The sequence below is a fragment of the Mixophyes fleayi genome, unplaced genomic scaffold (assembly GCF_038048845.1).
Source record: "Mixophyes fleayi isolate aMixFle1 unplaced genomic scaffold, aMixFle1.hap1 Scaffold_92, whole genome shotgun sequence".
Taxonomy (NCBI): Eukaryota; Metazoa; Chordata; class Amphibia; order Anura; family Limnodynastidae; genus Mixophyes; species Mixophyes fleayi.
The window spans coordinates 1-11,545 of NW_027448652.1; the positions used below are offsets into that span (position 1 = coordinate 1).

Consider the following 11,545-nt stretch of genomic DNA (forward strand, 5'->3'; position numbering starts at 1 on the left):
GCAAACTGACCAGTGACAGAATTGCTTTGTGAGGTTTACATCTTTATGACATCAAATGCTTCACATGAAAAATGCAGTTCATTGTCAAAAATCAGCTATATTAGGAGAGTGAGAATTGTGTTTTAGCATCAATTACACACTAAATATGCTGTCATTGTGTATGTTTAATGGATGTCTTTCAGTTTTAAAGATAGACAGACGGATAGATAGATAGAAAGATAGAAAGATAGATAGATAGATAGATAGATAGATAGATAGATAGACAGACAGACAGACAGACTGATTTCAACTGGAAGCAGTGCTTACATATTGCTTAATTTTTGGTGGTTATTAAATAGTATGGGTAGGCAAGAAAAGTGCATATATCTTTTATTAGCATAAACTTACCCAAATGCGCTCTTGCATTTTTAAGGCATTCAAAGTAATAATATTTCACAGCATTAATACAGTTATGTACTAGACTGGACAATGGTAAGCAGAGCCAGTACTTATATCAACAATGGCCTTATCTGTGTGAAGTTTGTATGTTCTCCCTGTGTTTGCGTGGGTTTCCTCCGGGTGCTGTGGTTTCCTCCCACACTCCAAAAAACATACTGTTAGGTTAATTGGCTGCTATCAAAATTGACCCTAGTCTCTCCCTCTCTGTCTGTGTGTGTGTGTGTCTATATTAGGGAATTTAGACTGTAAGCTCCAATAGGGTAGGGACTGATGTGAATGGGTTCTCTGTACAGCGCTGCGCTATTAGTGACACTATATAAATAAATGATAATGAGGATGATGATGATATGTGTTTACTATGCCTATACACATAGCCAGCTTTCACACTTGATTGGCAGATTAATGCATCATTATTGCTAAGTTTGATAACAGTTGTCTAATACAATGACACTGGTAGAGAAAACCACTATAGACATTCACATAAGCAGCTCTCATCATCATCATTTATTGCATAAGACTTCTTTAATTATACTAAGTTTTTGAGCAGGTCTGCATTATACTTAATTATATAAGGGAGATGTACTTTTAGTAAAAAGTAGCTCTCCAATTTCAAAAGTACATCAACGTAGTATTAATACTTAGATTTAAAGATTTTCTGGGATAAATGAAATACATTCCCAGCAGCCATCTCCCTTTGCCTCTATCTTATTGCATATTTTGTCCTAATGTGCTTTCATATTTACATGTCACCATGTTTCCATTGGCTAGTACCTTAAAGTCAGATGTCTGTCAAGCAAACTGACCAGTGACAGAATTGCTTTGTGAGGTTTACATCTTTATGACATCAAATGCTTCACATGAAAAATGCAGTTCATTGTCAAAAATCAGCTATATTAGGAGAGTGAGAATTGTGTTTTAGCATCAATTACACACTAAATATGCTGTCATTGTGTATGTTTAATGGATGTCTTTCAGTTTTAAAGATAGACAGACCGATAGATAGATAGATAGATAGAAAGATAGAAAGAAAGATAGATAGATAGAAAGATAGATAGATAGATAGACAGACTGATTTCAACTGGAAGCAGTGCTTACATATTGCTTAATTTTTGGTGGTTATTAAATAGTATGGGTAGGCAAGAAAAGTGCATATATCTTTTATTAGCATAAACTTACCCAAATGCGCTCTTGCATATTTAAGGCATTCAAAGTAATAATATTTCACAGCATTAATACAGTTATGTACTAGACTGGACAATGGTAAGCAGAGCCAGTACTTATATCAACAATGGCCTTATCTGTGTGAAGTTTGTATGTTCTCCCTGTGTTTGCGTGGGTTTCCTCCCACACTCCAAAAAACATACTGTTAGGTTAATTGGCTGCTATCAAAATTGACCCTAGTCTCTCCCTCTCTGTCTGTGTGTGAGTGTGTGTCTATATTAGGGAATTTAGACTGTAAGCTCCAATAGGGTAGGGACTGATGTGAATGGGTTCTCTGTACAGCGCTGCGCTATTAGTGACACTATATAAATAAATGATAATGAGGATGATGATGATATGTGTTTACTATGCCTATACACATAGCCAGCTTTCACACTTGATTGGCAGATTAATGCATCATTATTGCTAAGTTTGATAACAGTTGTCTAATACAGTGACACTGGTAGAGAAAACCACTATAGACATTCACATAAGCAGCTCTCATCATCATCATTTATGGCATAAGACTTCTTTAATTATACTAAGTTTTTGAGCAGGTCTGCATTATACTTAATTATATAAGGGAGATGTACTTTTAGTAAAAAGTAGCTCTCCAATTTCAAAAGTACATCAACGTAGTATTAATACTTAGATTTAAAGATTTTCTGGGATAAATGAAATACATTCCCAGCAGCCATCTCCCTTTGCCTCTATCTTATTGCATATTTTGTCCTAATGTGCTTTCATATTTACATGTCACCATGTTTCCATTGGCTAGTACCTTAAAGTCAGATGTCTGTCAAGCAAACTGACCAGTGACAGAATTGCTTTGTGAGGTTTACATCTTTATGACATCAAATGCTTCACATGAAAAATGCAGTTCATTGTCAAAAATCAGCTATATTAGGAGAGTGAGAATTGTGTTTTAGCATCAATTACACACTAAATATGCTGTCATTGTGTATGTTTAATGGATGTCTTTCAGTTTTAAAGATAGACAGACGGATAGATAGATAGAAAGATAGAAAGATAGATAGATAGAAAGATAGATAGACAGACAGACAGACTGATTTCAACTGGAAGCAGTGCTTACATATTGCTTAATTTTTGGTGGTTATTAAATAGTATGGGTAGGCAAGAAAAGTGCATATATCTTTTATTAGCATAAACTTACCCAAATGCGCTCTTGCATATTTAAGGCATTCAAAGTAATAATATTTCACAGCATTAATACAGTTATGTACTAGACTGGACAATGGTAAGCAGAGCCAGTACTTATATCAACAATGGCCTTATCTGTGTGAAGTTTGTATGTTCTCCCTGTGTTTGCGTGGGTTTCCTCCCACACTCCAAAAAACATACTGTTAGGTTAATTGGCTGCTATCAAAATTGACCCTAGTCTCTCCCTCTCTGTCTGTGTGTGAGTGTGTGTCTATATTAGGGAATTTAGACTGTAAGCTCCAATAGGGTAGGGACTGATGTGAATGGGTTCTCTGTACAGCGCTGCGCTATTAGTGACACTATATAAATAAATGATAATGAGGATGATGATGATATGTGTTTACTATGCCTATACACATAGCCAGCTTTCACACTTGATTGGCAGATTAATGCATCATTATTGCTAAGTTTGATAACAGTTGTCTAATACAGTGACACTGGTAGAGAAAACCACTATAGACATTCACATAAGCAGCTCTCATCATCATCATTTATGGCATAAGACTTCTTTAATTATACTAAGTTTTTGAGCAGGTCTGCATTATACTTAATTATATAAGGGAGATGTACTTTTAGTAAAAAGTAGCTCTCCAATTTCAAAAGTACATCAACGTAGTATTAATACTTAGATTTAAAGATTTTCTGGGATAAATGAAATACATTCCCAGCAGCCATCTCCCTTTGCCTCTATCTTATTGCATATTTTGTCCTAATGTGCTTTCATATTTACATGTCACCATGTTTCCATTGGCTAGTACCTTAAAGTCAGATGTCTGTCAAGCAAACTGACCAGTGACAGAATTGCTTTGTGAGGTTTACATCTTTATGACATCAAATGCTTCACATGAAAAATGCAGTTCATTGTCAAAAATCAGCTATATTAGGAGAGTGAGAATTGTGTTTTAGCATCAATTACACACTAAATATGCTGTCATTGTGTATGTTTAATGGATGTCTTTCAGTTTTAAAGATAGACAGACGGATAGATAGATAGATAGATAGATAGATAGATAGAAAGATAGAAAGATAGATAGATAGATAGATAGACAGACAGACAGACTGATTTCAACTGGAAGCAGTGCTTACATATTGCTTAATTTTTGGTGGTTATTAAATAGTATGGGTAGGCAAGAAAAGTGCATATATCTTTTATTAGCATAAACTTACCCAAATGCGCTCTTGCATATTTAAGGCATTCAAAGTAATAATATTTCACAGCATTAATACAGTTATGTACTAGACTGGACAATGGTAAGCAGAGCCAGTACTTATATCAACAATGGCCTTATCTGTGTGAAGTTTGTATGTTCTCCCTGTGTTTGCGTGGGTTTCCTCCGGGTGCTGTGGTTTCCTCCCACACTCCAAAAAACATACTGTTAGGTTAATTGGCTGCTATCAAAATTGACCCTAGTCTCTCCCTCTCTGTCTGTGTGTGAGTGTGTGTCTATATTAGGGAATTTAGACTGTAAGCTCCAATAGGGTAGGGACTGATGTGAATGGGTTCTCTGTACAGCGCTGCGCTATTAGTGACACTATATAAATAAATGATAATGAGGATGATGATGATATGTGTTTACTATGCCTATACACATAGCCAGCTTTCACACTTGATTGGCAGATTAATGCATCATTATTGCTAAGTTTGATAACAGTTGTCTAATACAGTGACACTGGTAGAGAAAACCACTATAGACATTCACATAAGCAGCTCTCATCATCATCATTTATGGCATAAGACTTCTTTAATTATACTAAGTTTTTGAGCAGGTCTGCATTATACTTAATTATATAAGGGAGATGTACTTTTAGTAAAAAGTAGCTCTCCAATTTCAAAAGTACATCAACGTAGTATTAATACTTAGATTTAAAGATTTTCTGGGATAAATGAAATACATTCCCAGCAGCCATCTCCCTTTGCCTCTATCTTATTGCATATTTTGTCCTAATGTGCTTTCATATTTACATGTCACCATGTTTCCATTGGCTAGTACCTTAAAGTCAGATGTCTGTCAAGCAAACTGACCAGTGACAGAATTGCTTTGTGAGGTTTACATCTTTATGACATCAAATGCTTCACATGAAAAATGCAGTTCATTGTCAAAAATCAGCTATATTAGGAGAGTGAGAATTGTGTTTTAGCATCAATTACACACTAAATATGCTGTCATTGTGTATGTTTAATGGATGTCTTTCAGTTTTAAAGATAGACAGACCGATAGATAGATAGATAGAAAGATAGAAAGATAGATAGATAGATAGAAAGATAGAAAGATAGAAAGATAGAAAGATAGATAGACAGATAGATAGACAGACAGACAGACTGATTTCAACTGGAAGCAGTGCTTACATATTGCTTAATTTTTGGTGGTTATTAAATAGTATGGGTAGGCAAGAAAAGTGCATATATCTTTTATTAGCATAAACTTACCCAAATGCGCTCTTGCATATTTAAGGCATTCAAAGTAATAATATTTCACAGCCAGTGTTGGACTGGCCTAGCGGAGTCCCAGGGAAATACCCGGTAGGCCCCACTGTCCGATGGCCCCGCCCCCCACAATGTGATCACCAGGCCCCCACGGAGAGGTCAGTGTAGGAGCAGCCTGTGCTGCTGGTAAAGAGGAGGAGCTTCCTGCTCAGGCAGGAACTGCTCACTGTCTCCCATCACCCCCTCTGCTGTGCTGTGATTGGCTGACACAGTCACTCAGAGCAGACACGCCCCCTACCCACACTGCCATGGAGGAAGCAAAGCAGGAAAGGTGAGATGTGTGTGTGTGAAAATGTATTAGTGTGTGTATGTGTGTGTATGTGTGTATATGTATGAGAGAAAATGTGTGTCAGTGTGTGTGATAAATGTATTAGTGTGTGTGTGAGAGAAAATGTGTGTCAGTGTGTGTGATAAATGTATTAGTGTGTGTGAGAGAATGTGTGTCAGTGTGTGTGATAAATGTATTAGTGTGTGTGTGAGAGAAAATGTGTGTCAGTGTGTGTGATAAATGTATTAGTGTGTGTGTGTGTGAGAGAAAATGTGTGCCAGTGTGTGTGATAAATGTATTAGTGTGTGTGTGTGTGAGAGAAAATGTGTGTCAGTGTGTGTGATAAATGTATTAGTGTGTGTGTGTGAGAGAAAATGTGTGTCAGTGTGTGTGATAAATGTATTAGTGTGTGTGAGAGAATGTGTGTCAGTGTGTGTGATAAATGTATTAGTGTGTGTGTGAGAGAAAATGTGTGTCAGTGTGTGTGATAAATGTATTAGTGTGTGTGTGTGTGAGAGAAAATGTGTGTCAGTGTGTGTGATAAATGTATTAGTGTGTGTGTGAGAGAAAATGTGTGTCAGTGTGTGTGATAAATGTATTTGTGTGTGTGTGAGAGAATGTGTGTCAGTGTGTGTGATAAATGTATTAGTGTGTGTGAGAGAAAATGTGTGTCAGTGTGTGTGATAAATGTATTAGTGTGTGTGTGAGAGAAAATGTGTGTCAGTGTGTGTGATAAATGTATTAGTGTGTGTGTGTATGTGTGTATATGTATGAGAGAAAATGTGTGTCAGTGTGTGTGATAAATGTATTAGTGTGTGTGTGAGAGAAAATGTGTGTCAGTGTGTGTGATAAATGTATTAGTGTGTGTGTGAGAGAAAATGTGTGTCAGTGTGTGTGATAAATGTATTAGTGTGTGTGTGTGTGTGAGAGAATGTGTGTCAGTGTGTGTGATAAATGTATTAGTGTGTGTGTGAGAGAATGTGTGTCAGTGTGTGTGATAAATGTATTAGTGTGTTTTGTGAGAGAAAATGTGTGTCAGTGTGTGTGATAAATGTATTAGTGTGTGTGTGAGAGAAAATGTGTGCCAGTGTGTGATAAATGTATTAGTGTATGTGTGTGAGAGAAAATGTGTGTCAGTGTGTGTGATAAATGTATTTGTGTGTGTGTGATAAATGTATTAGTGTGTGTGAGAGAAAATGTGTGTCAGTGTGTGTGATAAATGTATTAGTGTGTTTTGTGAGAGAAAATGTGTGTCAGTGTGTGTGATAAATGTATTAGTGTGTTTTGTGAGAGAAAATGTGTGTCAGTGTGTGTGATAAATGTATTAGTGTTTGTGTGAGAGAATGTGTGTCAGTGTGTGTGATAAATGTATTAGTGTGTGTGTGAGAGAATGTGTGTCAGTGTTTGTGATAAATGTATTAGTGTGTGTGTGAGAGAATGTGTGTCAGTGTGTGTGATAAATGTATTAGTGTGTGTGTGAGAGAATGTGTGTCAGTGTGTGTGATAAATATATTAGTGTGTGTGTGAGAGAAAATGTGTGTCAGTGTGTGTGATAAATGTATTAGTGTATGTGTGTGAGAGAAAATGTGTGTCAGTGTGTGTGATAAATGTATTAGTATGTGTGTCAGTGTGTGTGATAAATGTATTTGTGTGTGTGTGAGAGAAAATGTGTGTCAGTGTGTATGATAAATGTATTAGTGTGTGTGTCAGTGTGTGTGATAAATGTATTTGTGTGTGTGTGAGAGAAAATGTGTGTCAGTGTGTATGATAAATGTATTAGTGTGTGTGTGTGTGAGAGAGAAAATGTGTGTCAGTGTGTGTGATAAATGTATTAGTGTGTGTGTGTGAGAGAAAATGTGTGTCAGTGTGTTTGATAAATGTATTAGTGTGTGTGTGAGAGAAAATGTGTGTCAGTGTGTATGATAAATGTATTAGCTTGTGTGTGTGTCAGTATGTATGGTAAATGTATTAGTGTGTGTGTATGAGAGAAGGAGGTGAGTCAGTGTGTATGATTAATGTATGTGTGTGTGTTTGTATGTATGAGGGAGAATGTGTTTCAGTGTCTATGATAAATGTATTAGCGTGTGTGTGTGTATGTATGAATGAGAGAGAATGTGTGTCAGTGTCTATGATAACTGTATTAGTGTGTGTTTTTGTGTGGCTGTCTGTATGAGAAATGTGTGTATGAGAGAGGGTGGGGAGTCAGTATGTATGTTAAATGTATTAGTGTCTGTTTGTATGAGAAATGAATGTGTGTGTGTGTTATGTGTGGGCAATAGGGCTTGTGGCAATGTAATGGGGTATGAGGACAGGGAGGTCTTGTTATAAGTGAAATGGGCGGTGAGGACGGGGGGCTGTTATATGTAAAATTGGGGGTGAGGGCAGGGGGGCTTCTATATGTGAAATGGGGTTGAGGGGAGGGGGGCTTGTTATAAGTGAAATGGGGGTGAGGGCAGGGGGGCTGTTGAAAGTTAAATGGGAGTGAGGGCAGGGGGGCTGTTATAAGTGAAATGGGGGTGAGGGCAGGGGGGCTGTTATAAGTGAAATGGGGGTGAGGGCAGGGGGGCTTGTTTTAAGTGAAATGGGGTTGAGGGAAGGGGGGCTTGTTATAAGTGAAATGGGGTTGAGGAGAGGGGGGCTTGTTATAAGTGAAATGGGTTTGAGGGCAGGGGGGCTGTTATAAGTGAAATGGGGGTGAGGGCAGGGGGCTTGTTATAAGTGACATGGGGTTGAGGGGTGGGGGCTTGTGTAATATAATGTGGGTGTAGGTAGGTGGTGGCTAATGTGTGAAATTTTATTTGTGGGGTGATGGCGGGTCAATTTAATTTACCGGTAATAGTGGGGCCTATTAATTTAAGATGAGGTGGCGAGACCTTTAATGCTGGGGTAGTCTGGAGCTATTAATTGAATATGGGGTTAAGTTTGGGCAGGAGGGCTATTTATTAAATGTGAATTATTTATTGCCAGGGATGTTTATGGTAAAAAGGTTATATTTATTAAACTTAAATGCTATTTATTGCTAGGCCTGTTTGGAGGTAGGGAAATAGGTTTATTTATTAAATGCACATACTATTAATTTAATGTCGGGGTTGGTTGAAGGGAAATAGATCTATTTATCAAAAGTGAATACTATTATTTTAATGTTGGGGCTGGAGGGAGGTCTAATTATTATTAAACGTGTGTACTATTGATTTAACGCCGGGGCTGTTTGGAGTTTTCTAAATGTCATGTACTCATTTTTTCCCCAGTTAGGACTCCCAACATTGCAGGATCCAGGCAAGCAGCAACTAAGCTAAAGACACCAGCAGCCACAGGTCAGGAAAGCGACAAGTAAAGGACACACATACTCAGGTACATACAGTAGGCGCACACACATACTGTGCCTCGATTAACATCTATTTGGCCTTTCAACATGATGTAATTTTCAGGCTTTTTTTCCATGGCCACTTTAAGTCCTGCCCCTGTCCTTTTCTATGTAGGTGGAATCCACCCAAGTCCAAAATTTGCTTAGCGCAAATCACCTGCACCTTCAAGAATCGCACACGTCATGACCTTGCGATACTGCCAGCGTACAGGAGCTGAGAGGACCCTGCCCAGCAACCACAGAGAGGAGATGAAGCAGAGGTAAGTCAAATTTACTTTATTTTATTGTAATTTTTTGTTTATTTGTTTTTTTCAAACTTGACAATGTTCCCTTTTTACCTGGGGGGGGGGGGGGGGGTAGCCTGTTCTTGGCATTATATGAATTGGTGCAGTACTCTGTGGCATAATATTGTTTGGGGGCCTAATTTAGGGCATAATATGATTTGGAGACATTATTGTGTGGCATAATATGATTTGTGGCATAAATTGAACTGGGGCACTACTGTATGTCATAATATGATTTGGGCGCATTACTGTATGTCATAATATGATTTGTGGCATAAATTGAACAATGTGGCATAAATTGAACTGGGGCACTACTGTGTAAACGTTTATTTGTTGGTTCCATTTTGATTAATAATATCTATATAATATAAAATCTCTCTATCTAAATGCACAATTGGCACACCTGGGCTTGACCAGATTTTAGCCAACCCCTGATCTGCAGCAAAGGTAATTCCCATGGAGCCAAGGTTGGGGGTGGCACAGTATATTCTTCTCAATAACGGTAATAATAGTATGCGGATACACAGGTTAATTGTAACTATTCTGAGACAAGGTGCCCCTCTGCTTGTATATGTGTTTTGTGTGTGTTTTAAATTTTTGTCTTTCTTGGAAACATTATTTTTTCATATTTGTCTGTTTCATTATAACAACTACACACCTTCCACTATGTATGCAGTGATTTTAGGGCACTGTCCTTGAAACTCAGGACTTCTGTACTGCCTGCCGGGAGATATGTCACACTTCTTTGAGCAGGCAGTGTACACTTCTGTTGATGGTGTATGCAACAATGCAAGTGTTTTACTGTAATGGAGTGGCCTTCTGCTTTTCACACTCACACGCACCCTTTAAACATGAGAGCTATTGACTTAACATTGTGACTAGTTGGGGAAGGGGGCTAGAGTGTGCATATCCCTTTTTCAAAACAGGACCCCAACATTCCAGGGTCCAGACAGCAACTGAGCTTAAGACATCAGCAGCAGCAGGTAGTGAACGCTGCAAGAACAGGTAGGAGAGAGCAGGACAGTCTGCCAACTGTTCTGATTCTAGTGGGGCAAGACTGTGTCTCGATCTAAGGGGTGGGGCCTAGACTATGCACTCTTTATATAAACTGCATTCTTTATATACTAACTACACTATGCCACTAGCCATGCCCTTCATGGGCTGACCACTCCCCTCAAGTGTTTGGTCCCGCCTCTATGGTGGCTGGACACACCCCCTCTGGTGGGCCCCTACCATTGCAGTCCACCTGTGGGCCCTTCATGTCCCAGTCCGACACTGTTCACAGCATTAATACAGTTATGTACTAGACTGGACAATGGTAAGCAGAGCCAGTACTTATATCAACAATGGCCTTATCTGTGTGAAGTTTGTATGTTCTCCCTGTGTTTGCGTGGGTTTCCTCCCACACTCCAAAAAACATACTGTTAGGTTAATTGGCTGCTATCAAAATTGACCCTAGTCTCTCCCTCTCTGTCTGTGTGTGAGTGTGTGTCTATATTAGGGAATTTAGACTGTAAGCTCCAATAGGGTAGGGACTGATGTGAATGGGTTCTCTGTACAGCGCTGCGCTATTAGTGACACTATATAAATAAATGATAATGAGGATGATGATGATATGTGTTTACTATGCCTATACACATAGCCAGCTTTCACACTTGATTGGCAGATTAATGCATCATTATTGCTAAGTTTGATAACAGTTGTCTAATACAGTGACACTGGTAGAGAAAACCACTATAGACATTCACATAAGCAGCTCTCATCATCATCATTTATGGCATAAGACTTCTTTAATTATACTAAGTTTTTGAGCAGGTCTGCATTATACTTAATTATATAAGGGAGATGTACTTTTAGTAAAAAGTAGCTCTCCAATTTCAAAAGTACATCAACGTAGTATTAATACTTAGATTTAAAGATTTTCTGGGATAAATGAAATACATTCCCAGCAGCCATCTCCCTTTGCCTCTATCTTATTGCATATTTTGTCCTAATGTGCTTTCATATTTACATGTCACCATGTTTCCATTGGCTAGTACCTTAAAGTCAGATGTCTGTCAAGCAAACTGACCAGTGACAGAATTGCTTTGTGAGGTTTACATCTTTATGACATCAAATGCTTCACATGAAAAATGCAGTTCATTGTCAAAAATCAGCTATATTAGGAGAGTGAGAATTGTGTTTTAGCATCAATTACACACTAAATATGCTGTCATTGTGTATGTTTAATGGATGTCTTTCAGTTTTAAAGATAGACAGACGGATAGATAGATAGATAGAAAGAT

General features: G+C 38.1%; 1 long non-coding RNA gene across 1 annotated transcript; it reads left to right on the forward strand.

The window, feature by feature from the left end:
• The first annotated feature begins 5,571 nt into the window (after positions 1 to 5,571).
• On the forward strand, positions 5,572 to 9,230 carry LOC142136033 (uncharacterized). Its single transcript, XR_012687445.1, has 3 exons — positions 5,572 to 5,615; positions 8,861 to 8,963; positions 9,092 to 9,230. It is a non-coding gene; the product is annotated as an uncharacterized LOC142136033 (long non-coding RNA).
• Positions 9,231 to 11,545: the final 2,315 nt, after the last annotated feature.